Genomic DNA, 13,235 nt, shown 5'->3' with positions numbered 1-13,235 from the left:
TCTACAATAGGTGCCTCCACTTTCTTTTCTCTCATGCTCTTCTTAACCCCTTACAATCTGGCTTCTGGCTTTATCATTCCACTGAAACTTCTCTCTCCAAAGTTACTAATGACCTTTTAGTTGCCAAATCCAGTGAGCTTTTCTCAATCCTCTTTCTCCTTGACCTCTCTATAGCCTTTGGCACTGTTCCTCCTTGATACTCTCTTCTCTCTAAGTTTTTGGTACATCTCTCTCTCCTGGTTTTCCTACTACCTCCCTGACTGCTCCTTCTCTCTGTCCTTTGCTGGATCCTCCTGCATATCATGCACTCTGAGGTGTCCCTCAGGGTTCTGTCCTGAGTCCTCTTTTCTTCTTCCTCTATAGAACTTTACTAGGTGATGTCATCAGCGTGCATGGATTTAATTATCATCTTTATGCTGATAATTCTCAAATCTACCTTTCCTGCCCCAGTCTCTCTGCTGATTTCCAATCTTATGTCTCCAGTTGCCTTTCAGACATCTTGAACTTGATGTCCAGTAGACATCTTAAACTCAATATGTCCAAAACAGAACTCATAATCTTTCCCCCTGAAACCCCACCCCCTACCTTCCCTATTACTGTGGAAGGCAACACCATTCTCCTAGTCCCTGAAGCTTGCAACTAATATTATATATAATAAAACCATTATATGATATATTATTATATATTTACTATATGTGTATTATTCATTTTACATATATATATTTTTACTGAGGTTCTCAATCCAGTACATTTTCCATTCAGCCACTAAAATGATTTTCCTAAAGCAGAGGTCCAACCATGTCAGCCCCCCACCCTCCATCCCCAAGCAGTAAACTATATTGACTCCCCATTGTCCCTAGGATCAAATACCAAATGCGCCGTTTGGGGTTCAGCGCCCTTCATAACCCGGCTAGCCCCCTCCTACCTTTCCGGTCTTCTTACACCTTACTCCTCACATCATACTTGCTGTTCCATGAACCAGACGTTCTATCTACCTGCTCCCAGCATTTTCTCTGGCTGTCCCCCATGCCTGAAATACCCTCTTTTTACTCAGACTGTTGACACTCCTGACTTCCTTTAAGTCCCAAACAAAATCCCACCTTCTACAGGAAGTCTTCTCCAACCTCTCTTAATTCCAGTGTTTTCTCTTTTAATTTTTTTTTCCTATTTATCCTTTATATAGCTTGCATTGCGGACAGGTAGGTGGTGCAGTGAATAGAGTGCCAGGCCTAGAGTCAGGAAGACTCCTCTTCTTGAGTTCAAATGCGGCCTCACGCACTATCTGTGTGGACCTGGTTAAGTCGCTTAATCCTGTTTGCCTCAGTTTCCTCATCTGCAAAATGAACTGGAGAAACGGCGAACCTCCCCAGTATTTTTGCCAAGGAAACACCAATAGGGGTCGTGAAGACTCAGACATGACTGAAAAAATGACTCAACAGAATAGTTTGCATGTTGTCTTCCCCATTAGCCTGTAAGCTCCTTGAAGGCAAGAACCGTCTTTTGCCTCTTTTTGCATCCCCAGCGCTTAGCACAGCGCTGAGCAGGCACTTAATAAATGATTATTGAGTTGAATTGAAAATGCAGAGGTACGGCCGGTGTGGGAATTTGTTTTGCTGGATTATTCATGTTTGTCACATCAATTTTGTTGTTATTGTTTGTTTGTTTTTAATAGGGGAGGAAGTAGTAGGGACAGATTAAAAAAAAAGTAGTGGATTCTCCCAAGCTAGAGATCTTTTAAGTGGAGTCTGCCTCCTCACTCTCTCCCATTGCACACGTCCAAGCAATAACTGAATGTTATCGTTTTTGCCCCCACTATACCTCTCACCTCCACCCCCTTCTCTTTATTCACATGCCGCCATCTTTGGCCTGTACTATTGCCGTTGTCTTTACCTGAAGTCCCTCCTCGTTCTAATCCATCCTCCATTCAGATACTCCTGTGATTTTCCTAAAGCACAGGTCCCACTGTGTAGTTTGCTGCTCAGTAAACTTAGGTGCTCCCTGTTATCTCCAGGCTCAAATGTAAACTCTTGCTTTTGTCACCTAAAGCAGACTGGTTTTGGTTTGCCTTTCTTCATTCATTACACATCCCTCCCCTTCCTGCCCTCTGTGGTTCAGCCAAACTGGACTTCCTTGTTGTCCCTCACTCATAACCTCATATCTCGCGTCTCCGTGTCTCTGTACAGCGTCCCCCACATGCAGAAGGCATGCCCTCATCATTTCCACCTTCTTCAAAGCTCAGCTCAAGTACCACCTCCTACATAAGGCCTTTCCTGACCTCCAGCTATCAGTGTTGACCCCCCCGCTGAATATATAATGTATTTTATTTGTATGTATTTGGCATCTGCTTATGGGAGTACATGTTATATCCCCTGATACAATGTAAAGTCCTTGAGAGCAGGGATTGTTCATTTTGTCTTTGTATTCCTAGTGCTGACCGTATAGACAGACGCTTAATAGGTGATAGATTGATTAATATGTGAGTAATTCTTTTTGGTACATACGAACATGAGAAAGAAATTAGAAATGAAAAGCTTCCTAACAATGAGAGCTACAAATCAATCAATCAATAAGCATTTGTTAAGTGCCTACTGTGTGCTAAGCTCAAAAACGTAGATGACTGAGAAGCCAATGAAGTCACAGTTAATATACATTTATTAAGTACCTATTATGTGCCAGGCAATATGCTAAGCACTGGGTGTACAAAAATAGAAGGCAGTCACTGCTCTCAAGGAGCTCACAATCTAATGGTCAAGGGAGTAAAAAAAAAGAGATAAGGGTCAGGGTTTGGGGGTACACACAGTTAGGAGACTCTGTCTGAATCATGAACCAGTAAAGGAAGAGAAGATGTTGAAGAGGTAGGAGAAGCAAGAAAAAGCAGCAATTTGAAAACCCAGAGAAGAGGGAGTAGCTGGGAGAGGTGAGGGTGGCCAAAGGCTATGGAGAGGTCATGAGAAATGAGAAAAGGCCATCAGATTTGGCAGTTAAGAAATTACAGGTCACTTTGAGTAGAGAGATACTGAAGATTGAAAATAGAAAAGGAATTCAATTTGTTGGAGAAGACGGGAGGGTAAGGGACCAACATGAAATGGGCTGTCTTTCAGCGAAGGGGGTTCTCCCAGAGTGGAAGTCTTTAGGCAGAGACTGGATAACCACTTGATGGGCAGATTGTAGAGGGAATTCTTGGTCATTTATAAACTGGACTCAATGGTTTCTGAGGTGCCTTCTGGCTCTGATTCTGTGGCATTGACATTCCCCTCTCTGTCTCTCCATTCTTCCTTCTGAAAAATGAACAGGTTGCATTAAATGGGGACTTTAAAACCATGGTTTGAACCCAGCTTGAAATCCTATAATTCTTTGGAAATCGATGTTACTCCTCATTCTTCCTCAGAGTTCTTGCCTTCATTCCCCATAGTGATGCTAGACTTGTAGTTTAAAAGACTGAGATCATCTCTCACTTCCTCCAGCTGCCAGCCCCATCACATCCAGCTTGAGTAGAGGTGGGATAGGGCCCACGCTGTAAGGTAGGCTGTGTTTTGTTGTCTTTTTCATAAATCAGAACAACAAAATCACTAGTCTTCCATACAGCATTTGACCAGTATTGCCTCAGACCAGCCAGGTACAGAAGAAAGAATTTGGGCTTTGGGGCTTAGCAGCAATCTGGGTTCAAATTCTGGATTTGACACTTCTTAGCCATGTGAACTTTTCAAGCCATTTCTCTGAGCCTCCATTTTCTCCTCTGTAAAATGGTGATGATGCCTGTACTACCTATGTACAAAGTCATTGAAAGGAAAGCATTCTGTAAACCTTATAGTTCTAGTGAAATGGGAGCTATTGTAGTCTGTTTCCCACCAGCCTTGCTTGGGTGATGCTAGTTATAGCACTAATTATTCAATTAGATATTCTTTGGCCATCGCCTCTCACTCCTCTCCCCCACTTTGGTGATATTACATGTTCTGTACGTTCCTAGGCATTCCTAGTCCTCAGTTTCTGCTTAGTTCCTTAGCTGACTAGGAACCAAACCGATGTCCTTGTTTTCCATCCCTGGCCACCGCTTCCGAGTTGTCTTTAGCATTTCCACGCTGGAGATTTAGAAATATGATTGATTTTTAATATCAAGCTTCTGATGAGATGTTCTACTTGACAATTTTTGGCTGTTTAACCAACCAATTGGTATATTCCTTAAATACCCTTGTACAGTAAGCCTATGCTTATGACTAGCCCTTTGGGAAGGCCATGATGGGACTCTCTTGTTAGCAAGTCTCTTCTCCACACCTGGGCTCTCCACTGTTTCAGCTATAGCCTTTTCCAGGAGGGTGACCTAAGGAGAATCACTTACCTTCTCTTGGGCTTTAGTTTTTTCATCTGTAAATGAGGATACTAATACCATGTGGATTGCCTACATTATAAGGAATGTTTTGAGGAGAGGGCTTTATGATATAATGAAAGAGCCTTGGGCTTCCTAACCAGGAAGGACTTGGATTTGAGTTCCATATAATTATAGGTAAATTACCTAACTCTATTGAGCCTCAGCTTTCCCATCTGTGAAATATGGCTAATAATACCTTTAGTATCCACCATACAGAATTGTTTTGAGAGTCAAAGGAAATATTTTATATAAAGCTCTTTGTAAACCTTAAAACAACTATATGAATATTGGCTATTACTGTGATAGCTTAAAGTACCATAGAAATAAATTAGTATAATAATTATTATCATTATTATTGGTGACCTTTGTCCCTTGATCATCTTTCTTCCTTAAGTTGAATCTTGGAGAAAGAATAGGGCAAGGAAAGAGCACCAATAAAACTTGTTTTAAAAAAGACAGAATAGGGAAACATTAATGGAATTGTAGAATGTGAGAGTTAGAAGGGCCTTTAGAAACCATTGATTCTAGCTCTCATTTCACAGAGTAGAAAATGAATGCTTAGGAAGAGGAAAAGACCAATACTCACTCAGGGTCACACAGCCAGTCAATGATAAAAAGAGATGTAGAAGGTTCTATTTTGAAATTGTGATTTATCTAAATGAGATCTTAATTCAGTCACCAGGTCCATTCCTGGAAAAAAGAAAAAAAGCAATTCCCTCCCTTTCTACCTTCCAACCCCGCCTGCCCCCCCCCTCCCCACCTTTTCCCCCACCATGTGCTATAAAAACGGCTGCTTCTGATATCTGCATTCAGAAGCACCAGATGGACAAGCAGACAGTAGCCAGCTTTCTAAAAGGCTGAGATGAGGAAATTAGGAGCCTTGAGGGCTGTTCTGCACTAAGCTACACACACCTAGACAACCCCATTAGCTTGTCACCTGGTCTATCAACTGGATCAAACAATGGCATCTGGCCAGTCCCAGCCCCTGTTCTCACCTCTAGGTCAAGTGTCCTTATCAACATGTCTCTCTCCATCTGACCAAAACTGCAGTACAACAGACAAATAAAAAGTCATTAGAAAGGTGGTCTGGACAGGAAGGAAAGTCAGTAGCTGGATTTCTCTCTTTTACCTTGAGTTTTTGTGACATTAAGGAAAAAGTGTCAAACTTGTCCATCTCAGTTTTCCATGCAATCTTATTTTGTTAAAGGAAAAAAAAACCAAATACTAATATAGAGTCAATGAATATTAAGGCTGGAAGCAGTCTTAGAACAAAGAACACAGAATGTGAGCACTAGGAAGGCCCTAGGACATGGAAAATGAGAGGTGGGAGGCCTTAGAACATAGAATATGAGAGCTGACCTTGGTGCTCATTGTGGTTAATTCTTTCAGTTTTCAGGTGGGGAAACTGATAGACACAGAGAAGTGATTTTCCTAAGGTCACAGACTGAGATAAATGAGAAAGCCAGGACTAAACTCTAGTTCTTAGCTGTTAGTTCAAGAACCGTTCTGCTACACTGGATTTATTCATTGAATAGAGTATTACATACCTTGCACTTCACTTTAAAAGCAGGATGAATTCTATTTTATATCTGATGTCAGTCCCATTTCAGTGAAATGTTCCTTTTCATACCCTAAGGCAAATGGGAGCCATATTCACTCTTTATCACTTTTTCAAGATGATTTCCCTCCCAAACATTTGGGTTGCAGGATATCTTTGAATCTTTCAATTTTTTTGTCCCTTTGCTAGAGGTGATCAGTTTCCCTGACTGCACTCCTCACTGGATTTATTATTAAACAAGCCCACATTGTTCCTGGCCCAGCTCCAGATGTCCAGATCTCCCTGAATGACAATGTGATTACCATCCTGACGGCCTAACAGTCTAGATTGCGAGAGCTGGGGGTAATTGATGAAATTTGTCTTGGGTTGGCATGACAGAGAGAAACAATGCTTGAGGGTCTCTCCTTAGAGATGCTAGTGAAAAAAGCCCTGGTGATTAGGATGGGTGGAAGAAGTATTCACCTAGGTTTGTTAAGGAAGAAGTTTGATGATAAAGGGAGGACAGATTAAGGAATAGAAAAATGGAGATGGGTGGGAGGAGAGAAGGTTGATGGGATTCCACTGTGTTCCCTCAAAGCTTACAGCTCAGATTGGAAGTGGGAGGAAAAAAAGACAGCCCACAGAAAGGAAACAGACACTCTCCTACCTGGTTTCTATGGCAACTCTGAAAACTTATGGGTATGCATTCAATTGGATGATCTTTGTCATATAGAGAGATGGGGGGGACAACAAATAAGCAGAGAGAGAGGAAGGAGAGAGACAGATTGACAGAAAAGAGATAGGAGAGAGACACTAACAGAAAAAGGAAGGAGTGAGAAGCAGACAGGAGAGACAGAGACATGAAAAAGGGAGAAACAGAGAAAGCAGAAGAGAAAGGGAAATGGAAGAGATGAACAGAAAAAGACAACTACGAGACTTCCTCCTCCTCTGAGAGGCCTTACTCTAAAACCAGTCTGAAAACTATCATTTGAAGTGTTGGTTGTGGAATTTAAAGTCCCCCTTAACTTAGGCTAATTTGGTCTCCCTGTTCATCTTTAAGTATCTGCCTTGGGTACCTCATATCTAAACAAAAGCAGTAGAAGATTCAGCCAATGTAGCTCCCATAACACTAGAAGATATGAAGCTGGGGGACAGAACATTCATCTTTATTTCTTGGATTGTTGTTTTTTAAACAAAGCCTCCCTTTCAGAAGCTCAGGAGACATAGGCCCTATGCATTGTCCAGTGAATACCCCTCACTCAGCAAACATTGATCATGCCACCAGAACACTCAGTCACTGACTTTAAAGGGCTCACTGTTTTGAAGTGGGAGTTAGAACAAGGGCAAAGATGCAGGAGATGCAAAGGGATAAAGTGGAAATGATGATGATAACTGGCATTTAATTAGAACTTCAAAGTTTGCAAAGTTTGCTTTACATGTTATCATATCTGAGAATTAGTAGTTGGGCACTACCATCTCCATTTGGCTGATGATAAAAGTGAGGTTCAAAGACTTGCTTATTGTCACACGGCTAGGAAGTGCCAGAGCTAGGATTTAAAGCCTGGTTTCCCACTCTCCAAAGTCTAGTGGTTCTCTCCATTCTATACTACTGAACTTGAGGGTCGAAAGACCTGGGTTCAGATCCCAGCTTTAACACATCACACTTTGACGTGGGTGACCCTGAGCCTGTTTCCCTATTAGTAAAACTAGAAAAAACTAATGCTTTCTCATCCCACCTCCCTGGCTCATTTTGAGGAAGAGAGAGGGGGAAAGAATGAATTGTGGGAGAGAGGACAAGATAGAGGACTTTGCTTATTTCCCAAAATGTTTCTGGAGCTCAGAATTAAGAGGACTGTTAGAAGCTACAGAAAGCAATATCCTCCTCTCCCATATGGAAGACAAAAAAGGAGGTAGGGTACCCCTTAACCATTTTAAGGTTCTCTGAATGTGGATGGCACAGAAAAAAATCAATATGGAAAATGGAAAGAATACCCAACTAGGATCCTGGAGACCTGGGTTCGAGTCCTGAGCTCTGCCACTTTCTTAGGCAAGTCACTATACATCTCTGGGTCTCAGTTTCTCCCTATGTAAAATGGAGAGGAGAGGTAGCTATTGTTTAGTGCAGGGCTTCTATACCTTTTCGTGTGTCCTGGATCCCTTTGGCAGTCTGGTAAAGATTGTAGTCTTTTCAGAATTATGTTTTTAAATGCATAAAGTAAAATGCACGGGATTTTAAAAAAAGGAAACCAATTATACTGAAATACAGCAAGAAAAATTTTAAAAAGATAAATTCATGAACCCAAGATTAAGAACTACAGGCATAGTAGAAAGAACAATAGATTTGGAGTCAGAGGAGCCTGGGCCTAGGTCCTGGCCTCAGTTTCTTTATCTAGAAAATGAAGACAGTACTTTCACTACCTGCCTCCCCGGAGTATTGTAAGGAAAGGACTTTGCAAATGATTGTCATTAATAAGAGCCACAATAACGATACTCTCTGCCTTGTCTACAATCTTAGCACAGACATGATGATGAAATGAGGCTAACCATTGTCTCAGATGTATAGTCTGGGTACCTCTAAGATCCTGTGATTTGTCATAGCCCTGGATATAGGGTGGGGCTGGGGGGAGATGCTTTAGAAATGCCGGCAAGAACCCCTGCTGATTTTAAGAAAGGATCAAGTGAGATTTCTTTGGAGTCAAACCCTGCTGCTGCTACTTGCTTCCTTGCGTGACCTTAGACAAAGCTTTGAACCATTTCCTTATCTGTAAAATGGGGGGAGGGGCTGAGACGAGATGACCTAAGTCCTATGATTACAGAACATTTTCTCATTTAACCATGAAGCCACTACTCACATCTTTCCCAGAGCTATCGCTGGGTCCAGCCAATTGGATGGGGAGGGGAGATGAGTAAGGGGAGGAGGATGTGATTCTAGCCAGCTGGGGAAGAGATACACACAGAAGCTAATATCTATACACTCAGCTCACAGTTCTCCCTGAGTTGAACTTTCATGGCTTTTTTTTTCCCAATCCCAGACCTCCTGAGGCTCTACCTGTCTCCTCCTTCACTTCTTCTGACATTCTTTGCAGAAGGGGCGTAGGACAATCAGGAATCTCCTTGGGTCAGCAGACTAGTGGTGAGTGGTGCTGCCTCCCTTAAGGTTGGGTTCTAAGGAGCTGGAAATACCTGGTTGGGATGGGGTGTAGTAAAGAAGATGAGATTTGGAGGACAGACTAGTTTAGAGCCCAGAGTTTGCTATCTCCACTTCTTCCCCACTCTGGTATATCCAGGTACCCTGTGTTCTCCACGTACACTCTTGTATTCCTCAGTACTCAATGTAGGCTTTGGTTTTTCCTGGGTACAGGTGCACAAAGCATCTCTGTATGCCTGTCTCCCTCTATTTTCCAAGGTCCCTCTCATTTAGAGTGCATAGTTTGGCATATTTGGCACTAGACTTAGAGACCTGGGTTCAAATCTCACCTCAGTCATTACAAACACTGGAAAAATCACTTACACTCTCTCTATCTCACTTCCCTAATCTGTCTTTTGGGATTTGATGGCCTCTAAGGTCCCTTCCAGCTCTGAATCTGCAATCTTTTGATCATTAAGTGCTCACATTTGTGAGACTGGAGAAGCCTGTGCTTAGTGCTGAAGCAGAATAAAGAGAAGTATGGGGGGGGGGGAGGTAGCTAGGAGGTGTAATGGCTAGAGCACTAGCCCTGAAGTCAGGAAGACCTGAGTTCAAATGTAGCTTCAGATACTTGCTAGCTGTGTGACCCTGGGCAAGTCTTTTAACCCCAATTGCTTCACCATCACCATCCCCAGGAAAAAATAAAAAAACAACCAAAGAGAAGTATAGGCTATCCTCAGAGGCTCAGCTCCTAACACCAATCCTGTCTGGGGTACTAGGGATGAGAGAGTCATTTGCTCTCTTTCTTCACTCCTCCCACCCCCTCCATAAGCAAGAGGGAGCATGAAATCCTGGGAAGTTCTAATCTCATTCCAGCCCTGGAATTCACAAATTGGAAGACCCTTTTCCTTCTTCAACCTCTTCCTATGATTGGATGGCTTCTCCTAGAACCTTTACTTAAGGAGGGTATCCAGGCTAGCCATGTCTCATTCCTCTCCAGGTTGTATTTGGGATTTTCTCTATCATGCCCCCACAGTGAGTACCTTTATAACCCTGCTCCCCCGCCACACACCTTTCTGTTTCCTTTTATGTGTTGTCTTTATTCATTATAGTGTAAGCTCCTTGAGGGCAAGGACTGTCTTTCTATTAGTATTTGCATTCCTAGTGCTTGTCAGAGTACCTGGCTCTTAGTAACCACCTAATAAATGCTAGTTGATTGACTGACTAACCACCTGCTGGGGCTTCTGACTCTAGTCCCCAACTCTTCAGACCTGTGTGATTCAGATCTCTTAGAGTCATTATAACTGAGTACCTGGATGCAGGTGCTGCTCATGTCTCTCTTGGTGTGATCTTTAGCATTGGTCCTTGTCCCATGGTTTTTGTGGTGCATGGTCTAGAGGAGGGGGAAGAAGAGTCAGGGGCAAGTGCAGCTTTGTTCTGGCCTTCTTCTCTTTGTTGGATGGAGAGAAGGGGGTTATAGGAGTAGGGACTTTCTTAGTTCTAGGTATGGAAAACTGGAAGGGCAGCAGGCCCTCTCCCAAGAAACAGAACTGAGATAAGGAGAAAGGGTCCATTGCCCAATGAAAACCAAACACAGAGTGTGGAATTGGGTGGTGATACTACCGCTGGGTGGACAGTCAAGGGCTCCCCCTGTAGTGCACTTTGCCATTCCATTAAATGAGAACTGCTCCCCCTGCTGCTTCGTTACCTCCATTTTTATAGGTTGAAGAAAGAAGAGGACTCGGAGATGGGTAGTGGGAAAGGGGAGAAAGGAGAACCTGGAGACATCTCTTATCCTCTCACTTTCCCCGCCAAGTTGCTAAACTTAGAGATCGTCCAGTCTAAACTCATTTTACATGGAGGAAACTGAAGTCTAGAAAGACAGAGGCAGTAAGAACAAACAAACAAACAAAAAAACCCAAGGTCAAGATTCAACCTGGGTCCTTTGTTTCAAATTCATTGTTCTTTTCATTGCATTATCATACAAGGAAACTGAGCCCCTGGGATTTCCTTTGCCTTGTGTCCCCAAGGCTATCCGAAGTTCAGTCATCCAAATTGTTGGGCAACTTGTACTTGCACTAACCCTGGCTGTCACAGTGGGGCGCCAGGCACGTGGATTGACTAACCGCTCCCCCACCCCCACCCCCGCAAAAGACAAAACCTAGTTGGGTTTACCTGGTGGGCATTGTGGTCCCCTTTGCTCCTGTTGCCCGAAGGTCATCTAGCTCTTTGCTGCAACCTGCAGTGGGCATTCCAGTTAGATTAGACGGTTCCTGCTTGGCAGGCTTAGTTGTTCAAACCATCGGAGTCTGTTCTGGCTCTCTCTGGCATTGACAGAAGGGGTGAGGGATGAGGGGCTCAGTATCTATAAAAGACCCCGCATACATGTTTAGCTCTCACTCCTACTTAGGCTCGGCAACCTCTTGATTCCTAGAGCCTCAAACAGTACGGTTTCCAGCATCCTGAGTCTTGAATTTAGCGAAAGTTTACCCCGGAAACTTGAGCTCTGCTCTCTGGACTGGTAGGAGAGTGGGGGAAGATTGTTAACTTTTTGGGGTCCGCTTCTACCAGATAGGGATAACAAATGATGTCCCCTGTCCCTCTCCCTCAACCTCTGGCTCAGCGCAACTGAACCGGAGACCGCGTAGTAGAGAGTTCTACTAGAAAAGCTAATCTTGTACTAGGTGCCTGAACACTCCTACCCAGCTCCAACCCCGCCCCGCCCCGCCCTTCATCCCCGCCCTGCCTACCCAGTGGGTGGCGCTGAGCACCTCTAAAGAGCAGGGCTCAGGCATCCTAAAGCACTGAGAACTGTCCGGAAGCCCGGTTCTGAAGCGCTCTGCTAGCTTCAGCTAGGAGCTGCCTTACAGTGTTCTTTGCTGAAGAATCTGGCTTCACCGCTGATCAGTTTGAAGGCTGGGAGCTCTCCGACCTTCAGTGCTGAAGCTCTCCGCTCTTCTGACAGCACCCCGGTGTGCACAGTCTCCTGCCCTCTTGCTGGGAGAGCCCGGCACAGCCCAGAGCAGCTCTCTGAGCTTAGAATTGTTCGGACCCCAGTTCTGAAGCCTCTCCCCCAACCCCCTCCACTCCGCGGCTCTATTCCTCACCGCCCGAGATTCTTCTCTCCCCTCCCCCGCACCCTGTTTGAAATGGACCGGCAAGACCCCGTGGCACTGCTTTAGAGCCAAGTCAAGCCCATTTCTTCCTCTTAATGGGCTGGACCCTTACCCGCAAACTGCTCACCTCCGAGTTTCTTCTCACTTCCTAGCCTCCATACCCCAGCGCGGAGCCATCCTGGGACTAGATTGGAGTCTGTTCTACAGCACCAGCAGGTGCTTCGCCTCTCATAAGGACTCCCAGTAGGCACCCTCCCAGGCCGTCTTAACTTGTCAACATCCTAGATCCTCCTTTGTTGTCTTGGCACCCCCACCCCCACGGTCTCTTCAATCCTTCCCCACCCGTCTCTCTTTTCTGCACCCCCACCCTTGGTTCCCATCCCCTCACACATACGCTCATCTGCTTCAAAGCTTCGCCAGGAGACCCAGGTGTAGAAAGCATCCCCGTCTCTGGCTCAGCTCTTTTATAGCCCTTGGGTAAGGGAGGAGGGAGGAGGGAAGGTGGAGTCCCTGGGAGGGGATTATCGATTTGGCCAATCGGACCCTCTCTCGGAGCTCAACTTCTCAGATTACATCATAGAAAGTAGCTTCCTTTTCAGAATAGAAGAAAGCTACTGGCTGAACGTTGGGGAAGCAAGGGGAGCGGGGGGGGAAGGGTGTTCTGTACTTCGCCAGGGGGCGCAAGGGTTAGAGGGCACTTGGTTTGGTCCCTGGATGTCCCATTCTTTCAACCCTTTCCTTCGGTGGCTAGGGCGTGCCTGGCGCAGGCGCAGGCAGTCACCTTTGTCTCCCAGTGCTTCCCTTCACTTTCCCCTGCTCACCATCACTCCAGCTGTCAGCTGGCTTGAGAATTTGGGGAAGCGCGGAAAGCAAAGCCATACTGGGCATCTGTCTGCTGTCCGCCGGTCCTATGAAGATCATAGGATTTAGAGCTAGTAGAGATGGCTCTCCGGTGGCTTCCTTCCAGCGGAGTTTCAGGACCCTGTCTTTTTTAAGCCTGGAAGTAGGGATACCGTGGACTAGTAGGAAGTCTCCAGCTCTTCTCTAACCCCATATGCTTCAATGAAGTTCCCTGCTACTAACTCTATA

The 13,235-nt window shown here is 44.7% G+C and overlaps 1 long non-coding RNA gene across 1 annotated transcript; it reads right to left on the bottom strand.

Annotated features, from left to right (window-relative positions):
• Positions 1-4,952: 4,952 nt before the first annotated feature.
• LOC118833432 lies at positions 4,953-10,758 on the bottom strand. Its single transcript, XR_005009320.1, has 6 exons — positions 10,739-10,758; positions 10,343-10,423; positions 8,953-9,086; positions 5,914-5,997; positions 5,362-5,410; positions 4,953-5,056 (listed from the first exon to the last, which is right to left on the bottom strand). It is a non-coding gene; the product is annotated as an uncharacterized LOC118833432 (long non-coding RNA).
• Positions 10,759-13,235: the final 2,477 nt, after the last annotated feature.

The sequence above is a fragment of the Trichosurus vulpecula genome, chromosome 1 (assembly GCF_011100635.1).
Source record: "Trichosurus vulpecula isolate mTriVul1 chromosome 1, mTriVul1.pri, whole genome shotgun sequence".
NCBI lineage: Eukaryota > Metazoa > Chordata > Mammalia > Diprotodontia > Phalangeridae > Trichosurus > Trichosurus vulpecula.
This window is presented reverse-complemented; position numbering and strand designations above follow the sequence as displayed.